Consider the following 17,508-nt stretch of genomic DNA (forward strand, 5'->3'; position numbering starts at 1 on the left):
GCGGCGGGAGGTGTGGACCAGTTTCAGGGGACTGGCTGGGAGGGAAAAAAATAATAATGGAGGCGTGTCCCACACGTTTGGCTGAAGAACAAGCCCGTGCATGCTCAGTGCCTCCACTTGTAGAACAGGACGCTAGCAAGCATTGGTTCACACAACCACTTCTATTGACAATGTGGAATATATCGAGATGCATTTACATCATGTGATACAAGGCTCTTGGGTTTCAGCTCATGTTTGCTGAGTAACACATCTTTTTTTCCCACCACCGTACCACATGTCAGAGTCCATCCGCCTTATCTCGACACAAAGCACGGCATCTCCAGCCAGTTCTGAGTGGCCATAATGGCAGCAAAGAGAGCAGCTAATTAGATCACGTCTGAGGCCAAACCTCTCACTGACTGCCAAATGTGATTTAGAATCCTTTTCATTGGACTGATTGAATTAGACTTTTGGAGGTGGGATCCCAATCTGGCCTGACAAGGTCACTGGTTTTCTAGACCAGTGGTTCTCAACTGGTGGGTCGTGGGTCGCCAACAGCAAGTCAAAATTACATAAAAATATCTAATTGACACCTCATGCCTGACTTATTGTGAAGTAAAAAGGAGCAATATTTTAGTCATCTTTCTCCTGACAAAAGTGTAAGAAAAAAAAACAATTATAAAAGTGAATTAAAAGTGCAGACAACAAGTGAATTTATTTTTCATTTATTCCTAGTCTTTTTTTTTACACTGTTAAGACAATTTTATTTTTATTTATTATTTTTTACACTTTTATAAACTTTTTTTTTCCCACACACTGAATTTTATTTTAGTTTTCCACTTTAAATAAATTTGATTATGTATATTTATTAGTGTAAAAAAATAGAATAAAAATTAAAAAGTGTAACAAATAAATAAAATAAAATTGACTTAGATACAAGTGTCAAAAACAATTACAAAAATAAAACTGACCTAATAGTGTTAAAAAAAATTTTGTGTTCTACATTGGCTACTAGGTGTCAGTAATTGTTTGGTTACAGAAGCACCAGATGCAATCGCCAGAACAAGCATTTATTGCAGGTTTAAATGATCTCCCAACAGGAACAATAATAATAACATAATAATCATAATAATAACATGTGGCCATAACCCACAACAAGCTAAAACTCAACTCTGAAACAGAAACCAAACTGACACTATGGGGTTGGCGTGATTTGGATTTGGCGGAGTAGATCTTTGGCATGGGTCGCTGCAAAACGGCTTTACGCACAACTCTATGGAAGTATTGCAAACAAAACATGTTTGTTCATATGTCAGAATGTTTGCAACTGGAATGTTCGTAAGTAGGGTAGCGTCTGCATTATGAAACGTGTCGGATAGCACAAAGAACTTGTGAGGAGAAGTGATAGCATGACTCGGCTACGTTCCGCCGTGCCGTGCCATGTCGTGTCGTGGCCCACCTCTTCCAATTGCACCCAAGGAGGAGAAGTGTGCCAAACTTGAAACTCAGACTTGGAGTGCTCACTAGCCAGAGGTGATAAATTGTATATAAAAGACACGGGTGGATGATTGTGGGGTTCTCTCTGTTAGGTCTCTCTTGTGCCAATTTTACAAGACAGATCTAAGCATACTGTGGGTCATACTTTTAGTACAACCAGTACAGTACAACAGTACAACCACGGGTGTAGAAATACCCAGATTTGTGATATTACATGCCAGCTTTTTTTGGTCTATAGAGTGGATCACAAAGTTACACTTGAAAGTAGGCGGGTTCAGTATTTGGCACGTGGGAGTAGTGCCTGATATTTTTGGTCACCTCTCTTGTAGGTGTGCTGTTGTGCAGAAGTGCTGCGTATAGCAATAGGGGGCGGTTGGTTTAGAGTGGGCAGTTGTTGCCAGGGGGGAGGCGGTGTGATATTTTCAGTCCATTGTGTCTACTTCCTGTGGGCCAGGGGTTATTGGAGCAGGGTGTTGCAGACTTGAGGGGAGGGAAGTCGGCACAGTCGGCAGCAAAAGTGGCCAAAAGTGTGGGGTTGGGCGGCGGCAGCAGAGGCCGCACTCTTGTCGGACTAAGCTTCAAAACCCAGTCGGAACGGTGGGTGAGATAACCAGTAAGTTGTTATGCATTTTGTCACGCTAGTTGGATGGTTATTCTTTAACAGCAGGTTGGAGGTATGCGTTAGACCCAAGAGTACACCAGAACTGTACAGCAGAAGACACGTAACTTCTGTCTATGATCTGCAAGCTTGTGAACTTCCAACATTTTAGAGTTTTGCCTTCTGTTACTGTGTGTTTCAGGATTTTTCAAAGGATTGGTCTTGTGTCCAATATAGCCCAAAATAAAGTAGGAATGTGGTCAGAAAGTCAACTTTCTGATTTAAATCAACCTAATTTGAATGACCGGGGTAACAGTTTAGATGCTTTGCCAGTCTTTGCCCTGGCGAGTCTCGTGGTAATCTTGCCACGTGAGTACCCTTAACATCCTCTGACAGAGGTGCAAAATAGCTGCTCGTCATCAACTCTTGCAATGGTCCTACTAATATTTGTGTTACTGTTGTAAAGATCTGTAACTAATGCATTTTTTTGTGTTGATGTTCTTCATACATTCATTGTCATCATTGTCATTTTATAGTGTGGAATGTTGGAAAAGCACAAATCATTCATGCTTCTAACCTATTTTATAATGTGTAATGTTAGAAAGGCTCTAATCAAGTGATATTACTCAAACAGAGAACAATAATCAGCAACGGTAGGTATGACAAAAACAGACTTACCGTATTTACTTCTTTATGCAGGTGGGGAGTAGTTTTAGCCACAATGTAGTGGCAGCTTGGCATAAGGTTTGAGTGCTCAGTGACTCGTTTAAACCCGACATTACTCACCACGGACAGGGGCTCACTTTTTTCTGTAACAGCTAAAGGCCTTTTGCCGTCCCGTGGGAGTTTCCTGTGTAACGGTTGTTCAACTACGCGACGAGTTTCGTCGTATAAAACTTCTTGAGTTCTGTGCTGCCATGGGAAACTTGTGCATGACAAGTTTTGCATTCAGCTGCAACCTCTTTTTTTACTGCCAGGCGGCTGACATGACTCCTACTCCTTGCTACTTTTTTTAGCACGCTAGCAAACACTGTTGTTGTGATCACAAGGGGTCCATCTATTCGGTGCTGGTTGGACAGGCTGAGGCGGGTCTGGAATCGACTGCTTGTATCGGAGTGCCAATGTCGGAGATTTCAGATGCAGGACGGTATAATCCAATACAATTGTCCCTCGCTACATTGTGGTTCGAACATTGTTCCCTCACTCTATCATGGCTTTTTGTAAATGAATTAACAAATGGCCGCTGTTTCGTGGTTGACTATGGACTGTTATTAGTACAAAAATATTGAAAAACAATTTATATGTAGTATTGTGGCCACTAGGTGTCAGTAATTTTACATGACATTAGATTAGATTACCGTCACACCACATGTCAGACAAGGCAGGCCCTGTCCACATTGGAATGGTCTTGTGATTTTTTTGGCAGGTTTTTGCCAGCTTACTATACAGACCTGCTCAAAATCTTAACACCAGTTGAAAATTGCTTGAATTTGCATTTTGCACATTTGGATCTTAATGAGGTTTTAAGTAGAGCTACAATATGCAAAAGCAAGAAGGGGGAGTGAGACAAAAACACTTTGAAAAAGTAATTTATTGAAAACAACAATTAAACTGATTCAAAAGTTCAAGACCATCGCTCAAAAAAGAATAAAAAACTCTCCAAACCAGAACAAAAAATGTTCTCAGTAGGACTCAGTAATGAGTAGCTCCACAGTTCTTGTTAATCACTTCAAAAATTGCTTTGGGCGTGCTTGATGCGAGTGTTTCCAGGAGGCTAGTGGGAACATTGCTCCAAGTGGTGAAGATGGCTTCACCAAGGGCATCAACTGTCTGGGACTGATGGCCATTTTTATAAACTTGCCTTGCCATCCATCCCCAAATGTTCTCTTTGGGATTGAAATGAGGGGAACATGCAGGATGGTCCAAAAGAGTGATGTTATTCTCCCTGAAGAAGTCCTTGGTCAAGCGAGCATTGTGAACTGCAGCGTTGTCCTCTTGAAAAACCCAGCTGTTACCACACAGACGAGGGCCCTCAGTCATGAGGGATGCCCATTGCAACATCTGCACGTAAGCAGCCGCCGTTTGACGACCCTGCACCACCTGAAGCTCCAGTGTTCCACTGAATGAAAAAGCATTTTTTTTCCTACTCTGGAAGCCGTTTTTAAAAAATACCCTTTTCAGGTCACCTAGAATGCCGTTCCCGTAAGGATGAGAGGCTGAAACAATAAAATACTCTGCCGTTTTGACCTTAAAACGTTTCCGTGTGGATAGCCTCATAGTTCTCCTCCCAGTTTTCGGTAGCTTGCTATGCTAGCGGTGGCCGTCTCTTGTGTCCCTGCAGTGATCTCGTAGCCTTCTCATTACAGTGACTATGGGGTGTTATTTCATGTCTTCAGGGCTCTCATTATGGTAAAAATTGTATTAACAAAGTCATAAACAGTTTTTCTGTGCTCTAAGTACCAAAATATTCCAATTATTAATATTGAAATCTACTTCACGGAAATTCTCGATCTCATTATCGGATAGGGATATCCCTATAACACTCCAGAGTACACTAAAAAATGTAGGACTCCTCAATATTGGGCTGAATTAAGACAAATGAGGCATGAATTGTAGCATTATTAGTACATTTCTGCTGTAGATAGCACCCTGACTATCCCGCAAACGGTGACAAAAGCAGGCAAAACAGGAAACTTTGTGTCGGGACCAGATGACCAGGAAGATAAAAGAGCTAACAACGTGGAAACTTCCACTAAGGGGATGTTATTTTGCCTTGTGTGTGGTTTTTGTGTCTCTTTCACATGTTTTGGTCTAAGCTAGCTGTTTCACTTGAGGCAGAAGGGGCTATATATATTGGTAGCACTTAAGGGTGACTTCAGTGTAACTGCAGTGCTCCGTCTCAGTCTTACACGTTAATGTTTAAACCTCTTTCCTTTTTTGGAGTTAATACTTCACCCTCCAGTCTAACCTTTTCTTGAAAGGGTTTTTAGGTGAGTCGCTGCTGTTTGAGGTGGCGAAAACACACAGAGGTTTTGAATATAAACAGCAGCAAACAACTGATTTGGCCTTCACTTCCTCTTGCTACAGTTCTGTTTCCTTTCTTGCTCGCCTCCTCCCCCTCATTGTCTTTGGCCAATCTAATAAATGATATGGAGTGATTACATGAGTGAGAGGCCCCGTATTCCCCGCCCTCTTCAAGAAAAAGCCTCAGTTGACTGTCCAAGCCATCGGATTAACTGCACTATGATCATACTTGAGACCAGGCTTTCTCTTGACCAGATAGTTCAGCATTTGCTCTTGGACTTTGGTAAGCATCTTTATTTTGTGGCAGATGTTTTACGTTATGTTACTAATGTTTATAAGGGTACTGTTGGGGCATATTTTGCAATGGCTTAAAGAGTCAAAAGGATGCAACCATCAGAGAAATGGTATCTACATTTAAATTGCTGCCATTGTGACAGATTCTTACCCTCATGATCTTGACTCAGTTTTGTTTAGAATCCACAAAGGGTAGGGATTTTGAAATTGTGGCTCATTCAATGTATGGATTGTGGCAAAAATCAAATAATTGCTTTTAACATAAAGATGTAAAAACCAGAATAGAATCAACAGCGCCTCTGCTGGCTGCAGCCAAGTACTGTCATCTATTGAGGGCTCAGTTGCTTTAAGATGCGATTAATCATTATGAATCAGTTTAACACACGTGATCCATTTTTAACGAACAATTAATTTATTATAATGCCTGTCACTTAATTGTCACCCAAGTGTAAATAGGATTTAACCACTTTAAAACATAAAAAATTGTTAGCATTGCTTTTTGTGTGCATGGCGTTTTGGAATTTTTTTTCCCCCTAAACCTTTAAAAAAAATGTATTCCTCTGTAGTTCAGTTTAACAAACTTACCAGAAACCCCATAAACATTTTTTTTTTCGGGAAATGCACGATATGGGCATAAAAAAAGAATAAATAATAATAAATAAAATAATAATAAACAATAAATATATGATAATAGAAAAAAATAATAAAATAATGAATGAGACTTTGGATCATCAGTATTGTTTTTTTCTTATGATATCGGTACGCGAGGGATGACGTGCTCCGCAGAGCAACAAGCTCAGTATGTCAGGAATGGAGTCAGGAATGATTTCCAAGTTTCGCCTTTGGATTGCAAATAAGGCGAAACAGGTACCTCTGCACGGCCGCCAAGCAGCTACATATAACAGAAAAACGGAAAACTAAAATAAGAACACAAAACAAGAAACAATGTGGAAAGTAAGGAACACCAAAACTAAAGTCCGTCATGTCATGCGGAATGTGACATAAAGTGCTGGTTATGCGACGGGGAAAGTAAGGCGTCAATACTTATTAATTAATTAATTAATTTAATATAATAAATATAATAAATAATTTAATATAATTTAATATCGCACCTCAGGAAGAATCACTTTGTGCCGCACACAGAGTTTTGGCACTTTTTAAAATAACTTGTATTGCGTATTGCAGTATTTTTCTATTTAGACTCATATCAAAATATATATGAAACAGATAAATATGCCAATACATTTTTGAAAGAGTCTGACATTTGGTACAGACTATTGACAAGCCGGTATAGTATTTGACCATGTTGCTTGCTTTTGCAGTAAAGTCATTTTAAGTTGTTTTGCACTTTACCAAAGTCCATCTTCTTTAGACTTGTAGCATACATTTCCTGGTCCTGAGAATTTCCACAGCTGTACATGAAAGCAGAGGGGCCGCGGGACGGTAACTTGACAGAGACGGGACGTGGAGGAGAAGGGATCATGTGTAAGATAAAGGTCGGCCACAAGCTTGTTTTGATGGTTAGCAGCTTTATGGATTCATACATTGTTGATGAGCATGCATGCATGCACAAGCCCATTCTATGGTTTTGTGTAGAAGCTAAAACATAGCCATGGTGTTGCTTCTACCCCTCTGGCTGTGGTAACCCTAGCTGGTGTTAACATAACTGGGCCTTTTTATTGCACGTAAACAAACACATGCGCTCCGTCGTCTTTACGTTACATAGCAGATGCCAGTTTATTTCTGTCTGGAAAGCAGAAACGCACAAATGTAACCTCCATAGGATATGCCAGGCGGTCTGCATAGCACAAGTCCTGTTTTTGGTGTGGAGCCAATTTGCTTAGCCTTGTGTGCTGCTGCTGGCTTACATTTGTAGCACAACATGTCTTATGCCATTGCTTTGTTTTTGCAGTAAAAATAAAAAGATGTTTTAACTTTTCGTTTGTTACTTCTGGCAGAAGCGGGATTCTCACCCTTGCTTCTGACCTGTGTGTGGGAAGATGGGACCCTCTCACACAAAGCAAGGATGTGATTTGTATCTTTTTTTTCCTTTTCCCAGTTTAACAAGGATTTGTTCTTGTTTTCTCTTGGAGAGAAGAGGGATTAAGATGCTTCCTCTGACATGGGAGCTGACTATATTTGATATGTTGAAGATGAAGCCCAGTTTTAGTGCTTCAGATGGACTCATTTTTACGTTTTGTTAATGGTCATGGTTTTATTTGTGCACTTGCACAATGTCTGAAAAGGAGCAGGACGAAGCAGTTTATTTAATTTATTTAATTCCCACCCTTTCTCCAAGTTCTCTTCTCTGCAGTTACGGCGGTACCAAATTATTGCCAAAAATATATCTATTTTCCCACGCTTATATAAATAGGCTTTCAGACAGTCTGCGCTTTTTTATTGAGTACAGCTGCCAAAAAGTTACAAGTTCCAGAACTTTGACAGAGAAGGTGAGAAACACAATTGAATTTAAGAAAGAAGTAGTCGCAAAGTACAAAGGTAGCATCTGTGGAAAATGGGAATGCAATGTACAGTAAATGTTCCTAGCTAACACAGGTTGCACAGGGAACGGTTTAAGGCAGACACATTATAGAAAGTGATCCTGGCCAGTGTATATATGATGATTGTACACACTACACTATGTAAATGATGGTGCATTGTAGTTTCCTGTGGAAAATGGAGACAATGAGCTAATTGTACCCTCAGTGCAGTAAAAGACATGATTAAGCAGACATTAAACCAACAAAATGCACCCATTTTGTTGGTTTCCTCTGAAACAGGGCACTTTATGTAATATTTTGTTCTTTTGTACTTTAGTATTAAACTCATTTTGTGGAAAACATATTGGGATATACAGTCAAACCTGTCTTAGCGGCCACCTTTATAGAACGGCCACCTGCCTATAGCAGCCACTGAAAAATCCCCCGCAGCAAATTTACATGTTATAGACCCTGTGTATAGCAGTCACCTGTCTAACGCAGCCAGCGGCCACCCATTTTGTCTCCCTTGGTCAATATCTGACCGCATATAGCGGCCAAATTACCAACTCAAGGAGAAGCTTCATGCACGAAAAAGTTTTGTTTTTCAATCAATGAAGCCGTCGTGTGTAGACTTTAATTACTGAGTCCTAGCTCAGTCACAATCATTCACAAGATCCACACAAACTGTCAGTTGTTCCACATAAAAAAGCCGTCTTCTTTTGAACTTGCTATTTCCTGGTCAAACATGTAACTTTAAGAGCATTTGCACCAAAACATTATCGCAAAGTAGGCTGGGAACAGGACGTGCTCCCAGCGACGCTACAATAAAAAAAAAAAAAACATACGCTAGCATGCATGCGGCAGCGGGAGCAAAACTGAGTTCGGTTGTACTTAATTGAAGTATTTTAGAATGTACTCACGTTATTTTTGATCAGTCCTCATCCACAAATCCATCAAAGTCATCTTCTGTATTCGACACAAACAAAGCCGTCTTCTTTTCCGTTCGCTACTAGTCTGTTAACTTGTCAGTGTTATTTAGCTCCGAAGCAAAGAAGGAAACTTCTCCTGTTGCTTCTGCCAACTTTATTTATTGAACGCGGCCACCAGACAGCAGCTCAGAACACACACACATCTCTCAGCATCGTCTCTCCTTCCTGCTTGCCCACAAGGCAAAGGTTAAACAAGCCCCACTACATAGCTGTCCAGCCAATGCCTGTAAGAAATGACACCATTTATTTCCTGGTGTGCACTGGTCAATACTGTAATGCCGCTTGTTGTGGGGAAGGAGAGACTCACGTCGCCGATGCACTTTAATGGCTTTATTAATAGCGGAGAACACTGCAGGACTTTACATCCACGCCAACATAAACACACTTCCCAACTCTCTCGAAACTCACAGCTAGCACTGAGCCTAGCTCTCCTGCTCGGGACGCCCACCGTCACTTCCCGTCACTTCCTGATGATGACACTCTGCCGTATAAAAAGTAAAATATTAAAAACAAGCGTAAGACATTACTAGCACAGCTTTGTTCTGTGGGTCGTGGATATATTCTATCAGTTATTATTAAGCCTCTAGCTTCCTTTTAGTAAGTAAAAACCTTGGCTATGATTGCACTACATTGTCATGTAGACCTACAAAGTACACTTGGAAGAACAAGAGGTGAATAAATGTACTGAAACTGATGTGAAACTGATGAGGGGTAGGATTAAATAAGCTTTGCTTCTTCCTACTCCTTTTTGGACATGCAAAATTGTGAATTGTACTATGTGATGTGCTACTGTTTGACTGATATGCATGTTCAGGATGAATTAAAACCATGAACCATGATAATAAAAAGCCTAGTAGTGCTGTACAACTTTTATCCGCAGTCTGCAGTGCCCTCTAACTGGTCAACATTATTATTATTATTATTTTTTTCCCTTTTTTTTCCTCTACTGGTCAACATTCAAACTGGACGCCAACCTGTCTATAGAGGCCACCTGTCTATAGCGGCCACTTTTGCATACTCCCTCTAGTGGCCGCTATAGACAAGTTTGACTGTATATTGTATATTAATATTATATATATTATATTCAACGTACATTCATTGCAGTATGAGTTTTGGTCCATATCGGCCAGCCCTACTGTGAACTATGGCATTGCTACTGTGAATGGTAATATACATAATATGGAAGTGGCAGTGCGTGTGGCAGGATTGGAACCACACCTTAAGTGCTTTACGCACACAGTAAACCTTGGAATCCAACCTACCTAGGTGTTCCTAACGTCACTCGCATATGGCTGTTTTTTCCCATCCAATTTGAACAGCTGCCGCCATTTAATGTCCAAGCAGAAGGTGTAGTAATTCTACATTAGATCAAACTTACTTAAGATTTGTCAGATCAAAACATGATTGCTGCATCAGACTTATCTCAAAACATGTGATAGTAGCATCTATTTCACTACATCCTGCTAGCTCACCTCCAAGGATAATGGGAATTGTAGTTCTTGTAGCGTAAACATAAAATGTATCTACTGCAAACTGCATGTGTCTTCACGTAACTACAATAACATATATTATTGGCATTTTTTAACATATTGGAGAATTTTATGGCTTGGAAAGTCGTATCATAGCCATAACAGAGGCGGGATGGTGCTTATTATAAACATCACACTGGCACTGATGTCGTCACGCATGTACTTGGGATGCCACGCCTCTGAGTAAAAAGTGCACATGGGTATGGCAACATCCCACTTTCTGTGTAACAGGAACAGGCGACTAAATGCCTCATCTTCAGTTATGGCTCTGATGCGGCTGTTTTGCGGGTAGAGGAAGTTGTCCATTCTGTGGTAGCTCTCTGACCCTCCTTTTCAGATGAGCGTGCAGATGGGGAAGAGAATTGCAAGTGGGTTTCAACAGGATGCAATGGGGAGGCTCACAAATGTAGGGAAGAGGAAGGAGGAAGGCCTTCAAAGCAAAGCTAGCTGGAGAAATTGGGGGAAATAATCATCCTATAATTATCAGAGGAATGCAGTCTTGCCGACCGCATTGAAATGTTTTGTATGCCGTTTGTTGTCAAACTGCCAAACAATAATTGAAGTAACTGTTTAATATTTTATCAGTAATGTGTCCTGTTCGTGAGCACCTACGGGAGAAAAATCAGTCTCCACTTTGGAGAGGCGAGATGCTCACATGCTTGCTTTTGAAGTTTTTCGGGTCTTCATGATGTCACGGAGAGAAAAACCTCTTTCCTTTGGGCGCTATGATTTCCTCGTTAAAGGAATCGCAGAATTGGCCAGCAAAAATGGAATCCACTGTTAAACGTGGAATCGGGCGGAAATTGACTTAATGTGAATGAAATGCTGTCATCGTGAGGAAAAGGAACGTTTGTGTGGGGAAGAATTTCCCCCGCAGGTTGCTCAATCGTGGCAGAATTTCATCACAAACACTAGCCCACCCGCTCCCGAACTAAAGATATTGAAATGGCAACCTTAAACACCAGCGAAAGTTGGAGGAAAAAAAAATGTGAAACTTCTTTCTCATAGAGCGTGAATGGAAGCTAGCAGGGTTAGCTTACTTTAGCAGAGCATGCTAGTACGGCTGTGTGTGTGCGACTCAGGCTGTATGAGTGTTTACGCCGTGTTGTGTTTTACCGCTTGTTATGCCTGTCACAATAACAAATTTTGCTGGACAATAATTGTCCTACAAGTTATTGCCGATAAACGATAACCAACATTATCCTGAGACCATTTTTTTATGAATATAATGATAATATATGGCATAATAATGTGAGTACACCGTATCAAAAGCAATAAACTTTTAATTTCTCAAGGGTATTTCACACTGTCATTAGAATGTCAAGAGCTTTAAAATGAAATAAATTAAACAAATAATATACTAAATGAAAGAGACAAAAAAAGACGAAAAAACCCCCAACAAAATTAAAATCAACTGTCTCTTTTAGCAAAATGACACTTAAATAAAATCGCACTTAAGCTGTAGTAATTCTACATTTGATCAAACGTACTTAAAGTTGATTAAATGTTAAGTCATATGCAGCTCAAAACACGATTGTCATATATGATATGATCTTAAGAATCATGGGAACTGCAGTTCTTTTAGCGTGAACATAAAAATCATCTACTGTACTGCAATGGGAAGTCTATTTTACGTGTCTTTACATAACTTACATTCACATAACTGATTAGTAGTTGGAGCTGCAACAGCCATTATTTTTAACTTATAGTTTTTGTTTTCAATTTGTGGAAAATGTTCAACTGTTAAAAGCGTCATGCATGCAAAGTTTACATTTAAAAATGTACCTGCATTGTTTTGTGACTCAGTTAAATAAGAGTCTATTTTCCACTCCTATATTTTGTCAATGTAGTTTTCTTAAAAGTTATGTTAAAATATGTTCTCTTCTCATTCTCCTGGACCCAATATCGTGCATCGTCTCGTCTCGTGAGTTGAGTCTATTGTGACACGAAAAGTGCAGAGGCTGACATCCTATTAGAAAAGTTAGTGAAGTAATCCGTAATCTGAAATACTGGGCAAAATTGGCCAAAAATCTAAGGATTTTTGCATTTAATTAACGGACACTTAATTTACTATCACAAAAGTACACACTCGATGCTGGTAAAATACTGTAAGTGTCAAAGTTAAAAACGAAATTCTAAAAAATTAAGTAGATGAGCCATCACATGTAAACGCCCATCCCAAAAAGCAGGCTTAGCTGCACATCTTAAAATAACTTTTAACAACTTTGCCAACCATCACTGAGGGAGCTATATAATTTTGAGCGTTTTGTTTTTTTTTTTCAGCTAATAGACTAACCTAGCATGATGTTCTTGTTAAAATGTAAGTGTAATGTTGGCACTGTGCGTCCCACACGTTAATATTACTTTGTTGTATGTAATTATGTGGCATCTGTTACACTGTATATGTAAAAAGTGGATGAAGTATAGCTACAAAAGGGCTGATTAAAATCATTTTTAAACAGTCAAGGCTAGATTTTGGACAACACATTATTGTGGCACCTGTCATTTTAGATTTAGTGAAAAATGCTGCAATCTGGCATATTAAAATATTAAACACAATCCAGGATGTTGAACCTCAGGGGTGCACAATTTCCATGGAAGTCCCCTCGCACTCCCAGGCGGTGGAGCGAGGGTGAGCAATGACGTGGGCTCGCCTGCAGCCGAAGGCCAGTGCACTTTTACTCGCCTGTTAACTGCGCGCTGCGGCGCTTGGGGATGTAAAAATAGCCATCCGGCAAGAATCCCAGTCATGTCTCGCAGACAAAGACAGATTTATACAAGTTGCCACACCAAGTATAGAAGAGCTTTTGTGCCTGACCCTCAACGGCCTCCCCCCACCCCCGCACGCCCCCCCTTTCTCCTTGCGGTGGACCTCGTCACTGCGAACTCCAAAGTGTGACACTCTCTCCACTCCACGTAGAGCACTCTTTGTTCAGAGCAGACCTAGTGACCTGATAGTTGGGCGGAAGGGAGATAGGCTTACTGCGTCTTTGTATACTACATTTAGGTCAGATTTGCTGTGTCATGGAAACGTTCTGCACTGCTTAAAGTGCAAATATTGCAGTATTGATTAGCTCTTGTGGGGCTTTTCCCATGGATTGAATACTGTATCATGAGACCATGCGGAGTGTGCATGGTAGATAGTTGCTATTCATGCTAGGTCATGACATTGAAAATGCATTTGCTCAAATCAGAGGGTGTATGTTTATGCTACTGTTGCTGCAAGGCATGAAGTCAGATATGGCTGCACGCAAGGTGTAATGAATACTAATTACTGACAGCAGTCATGTTCTTTGGCTGGTCAAGGTTGTTTTTTTAATGACCATTTTGTTGAGACATAATGTTGAAAATAAATATGGCACTTTTTCTCTAACTTGTATTGCATATTGCAGTATTTTTGTGTCTTATTTATGAAATGCATCCAGTGGCATCACAGGAAAAGAAGCATAATTCATTCATTACACGAGATGTGACCTGACATTAGTTTGAGGGAAGAGCTGCCAATATCCGTATCAGTTCATATTGATATTGGAAATGAAGTGCTGGACAATACTGGTAGACTGAAAGACAATATTGCGCATCTGTAGTCACAATTTTCAAGCAATTACAACTGAGGCCATAGCAAATAAAGTGTGCCTGGATTAAGCATTAAGTAACAAGTCAAAATGCAGGCAAAAGTAATATTTGATGCCTCATTATTTACATTTTCTCACCTCATTTTATGTGTTTTTCTTTTCTTCCAGTGACACCACCATGAGTTGTGCAATACTAACACCCTGGGTCTTGTGTTTAATTTCCTGCTTGGAGAGCCAAGCTAATGCAAAAAAAAGTTTTTAAATCTTATCAGTTGACCTCAAGATGTAGCCTGATTCTTGTACGTGGCTTTATAGAGAATCAAGTACCATCCGTTACCTAGCTAACTTCAGCATTCTGAGTAACAAAATTGGAAGTTGCCCCCCAACAACACATTTTTTCTTATTTTCTCCTAGCAGTTTCTCTCCACTGACAACCCTTTAAAGTCCCATCTGTCCAAACCCCCCAAACTGTTGTATGAAGTGGAGTTTAGCCCTCATCAGTCATGGCAAGAAGGGAATATACTGAAGAAAACGCAGGATTATAGACCTTAAGGTTTATGGATAGGAGATACGTAAACACAGGCCAATTACAGGATCTCACAAAAGTGATTACACCCCACTCACATTTCAGTAGCCGTTTTATTTGATCTTGTCAAAGGACAATGAAAATGAGTCAACACGCAGCCATTATTGTCCAAATAGCTGGCAACAGAAGCATGGTGGTGCACGAGTTCTGCCAGCATTGGGGAGCTGCGGGTCATTGAAGGGGAAACATGGATTCCAACATGTTTTGTGACCTAGTATTTCTAAAACACTGTAATACAAATGCTTGGGTGTGGACTTGTTTATGTGCGATAAAGTAGGCCTACTTGTAACACTGTCACATTGTTTTTATGGGTATTTGTGCTATTTGGACTGACTGCACAATCAGTTTTTGGCACACTTGTTAGTATGGTAGCAAAAAGTTGCAAGGAGGCACTGCAGTCCATTGATTGGTCACTTGTGCGTGACAGCAGGACTGGAATGGAATGAAAACAAAAGCCATACTTTGTGAAACAAAGCTCATCATCTTCTTGAAATAAACAAGACACATGCACAACATGCTGGATGGTCCTCCATTGTTGTTTACCGTACCGCAAAACCCCTGGCTTTGTTGTGGGTTACACTAGTGTCACGCTGCTATGATGTCACGCTAGCTGCCACCATCCCGCCTAAACAGGCTGCGGCGGTGGACACAAAGTCTGGTCTTTACCGTTCAGACAGTACCACGCTTGGTACTTGTTTTCACAATGCTTCACATGTAATGCACAAAGATGTCAGGGATATTAGGTCAGAGCGCTCCCATACAGCTTCAGTAAGAAATATATTCCTTGGTGCTTAGACGCTTGTTCAAGGCTGCATGGGAGGACAGAATCTGTGAAAGCCCACAGATGGAGGAGAGATGTGAGATTCCGGCTCTCACAAGAGATTCTACTCCTCCTCCTCCTGGTAAATATCCATGCTGACATTCTCACCATCTTTTTCTTTTATGTTGACAGTTTGAGTTTGACATGTCCCCCCCAGTGGGTTGTAGTCAAAATTAGGGGTGCACCGATTCACATTTTTTCTCTTCCGACCCAATCCCGAAACAGTGGAATCTTGGTTAGCGTCATTAATTCGTTACAGAAGATCTGACTCTCACCAAAACGGACATTGACCGAATCACATTTTCCCATAACAAATAATGTAAATCTAATTAATTTCATGTCATGTTTTTTTTTTTAGCTGAAGCTCTCCGGTCTCAGCCGTGAACCTGCGCAAGATCTACCCAATATATTGAAATGATATAATAATTATATACTATATACACGCACACACATACATATATAAATATAAATATAAATATACATATATATATACAGACCCTTTCCAAAAAATTTGAATATCATAGAAAAGTTGTTTAATTTCCATAATTCCATTCAAAAAGTTAAACTTTCATGGATTATAGATTCAGGGCCCACAATTTAAACGATTTCAAGTGTTTATTTGTTTATTTTTACATAATTTGGGCTTCCAGCTCATAAAACCCATGAAAACAGGAATTCAAAAAATTAGAATACTGTGAAGAAATCACCATTTACTTCTCAGTTTTTGCAGGAAAAAAAAAGAAAGAAATTAGGATCACATCAAATCAATCAAAATATGGTACTTTCAAAACGATATGTCAATCTTCAATACTTGGTTGGGAATCCCTTTGCCTTAATCACTGCCTCGATGCGACGTGCCATTGAAGCAATCAGCCTGTGGCATTGCCTGGGAGTTATGGAAGCCCAGATTTCCTTGATGCTTGCTGTCAGCTCTTCTTTGTTGTTGGGTCTGGTGCCCCTCATTTTCCTCTTGAGAATACCCCATAGATACTCAATGGGGTTTAGGTCTGGTGAGTTGGCTGGCCAGTCAAGCACTGTGATGGCATGGGCATCAAACCAGGCTTTGGTGCTTCTGGCGGTATGGGCAGGGGCCAGGTCCTGCTGGAAGATGAAATCTGCATCTCCATACAGATCCTCAGCAGAAGGAATCATGAAGTCCTCTAAAACATGCTGGTAGACTGTTGCGGTGACCTTGGATTTAAGAAAGCAGAGTTTACCAACATTTGCACCGGACATTGCACCCCAAATCATGACGGACTGTGGATATTTCACACTGGACCTCAGGCAGCTTGGGTTCTGTTCCTCACCCGTCTTCCTCCAAACCCTTGGACCTTGATTCCCAAATGAAAGGCACACTTTACTTTCATCGGAAAAGAGGACCTTGGTACCGCAGTGATGCCCTGGTCCAGATCTGGGAGGAGATCCCCCAGGACACCATCCGTAGTCTCATTAGGAGCATGCCCCGACGTTGTCAGGCATGCGTACAAGCACGTGGGGGCCACACAAACTACTGAGAATCATTTTGAGTTGCTACAATGACATTTTGGCAAAATGGACCAGTCTGCTGCATCATTTTGTCACTTTCATTTTTGGGGTGTCTTTGATTTCCCCCCTCTATAGGGTGATCATTTTCATTTCTATCAAATTATGTGGCATCATTTTGTTACTAATACATCACCCACTTATTATCAGGAAAGATATTCAAGATCATTTTTCCCCCAGTTTAGATCTGATGTGTTTTTGAAGTGTTCCTCTAATTTTTTTGAGCAGTATATATATAAAGTAAATTAAAAAGTGGTATTTGAAGCCTTGTTTTTAAATACAAAGCTTTGTGTTATTGGTTGTTGGCGTCAACATTTCAGCCTTTTCTCATTTTGCCCTTTGTTCTCTTTTTATCATTTTTGTTGTTTTTTTTTTAATTTATTTTATTTTGTTTCTGCAGTGATGCAATCACAAATGAGCCATGGTCCGCAGATGGCCCCCTGGCTGCACTTTGGGCATCCCTACTTTTGTGAATCTTCGTTGGGGTAACGCTTGTGGCGTCAGCTCTATAAGCAAACTCTTTTTGGCTTATTGGCTCAGTGTCAGGGACAAGCAATGGTGGTTGAGAGGAGAGGGGCTGCGTTACAACAGTCAG

General features: G+C 40.4%; 1 protein-coding gene across 8 annotated transcripts in view; it reads left to right on the top strand.

Moving 5' to 3' along the window:
- Positions 1-17,508, top strand: part of gab1 (GRB2-associated binding protein 1) — a 69,461-nt gene that overhangs the window by 23,693 nt on the left and 28,260 nt on the right. Inside the window, exon 1 of one of the 8 annotated variants that reach the window (XM_054778576.1) lies at positions 1,962-2,089. The exons of the other annotated variants lie outside the window; for them this stretch is intronic. The gene's annotated coding sequence lies outside the window, so the exon portion shown is untranslated. Of the gene's footprint in view, positions 1-1,961; positions 2,090-17,508 lie in introns of those variants that run through there. 8 annotated transcript variants of the gene reach the window in all.

The sequence above is a fragment of the Dunckerocampus dactyliophorus genome, chromosome 6 (assembly GCF_027744805.1).
Source record: "Dunckerocampus dactyliophorus isolate RoL2022-P2 chromosome 6, RoL_Ddac_1.1, whole genome shotgun sequence".
Lineage (NCBI taxonomy): Eukaryota > Metazoa > Chordata > Actinopteri > Syngnathiformes > Syngnathidae > Dunckerocampus > Dunckerocampus dactyliophorus.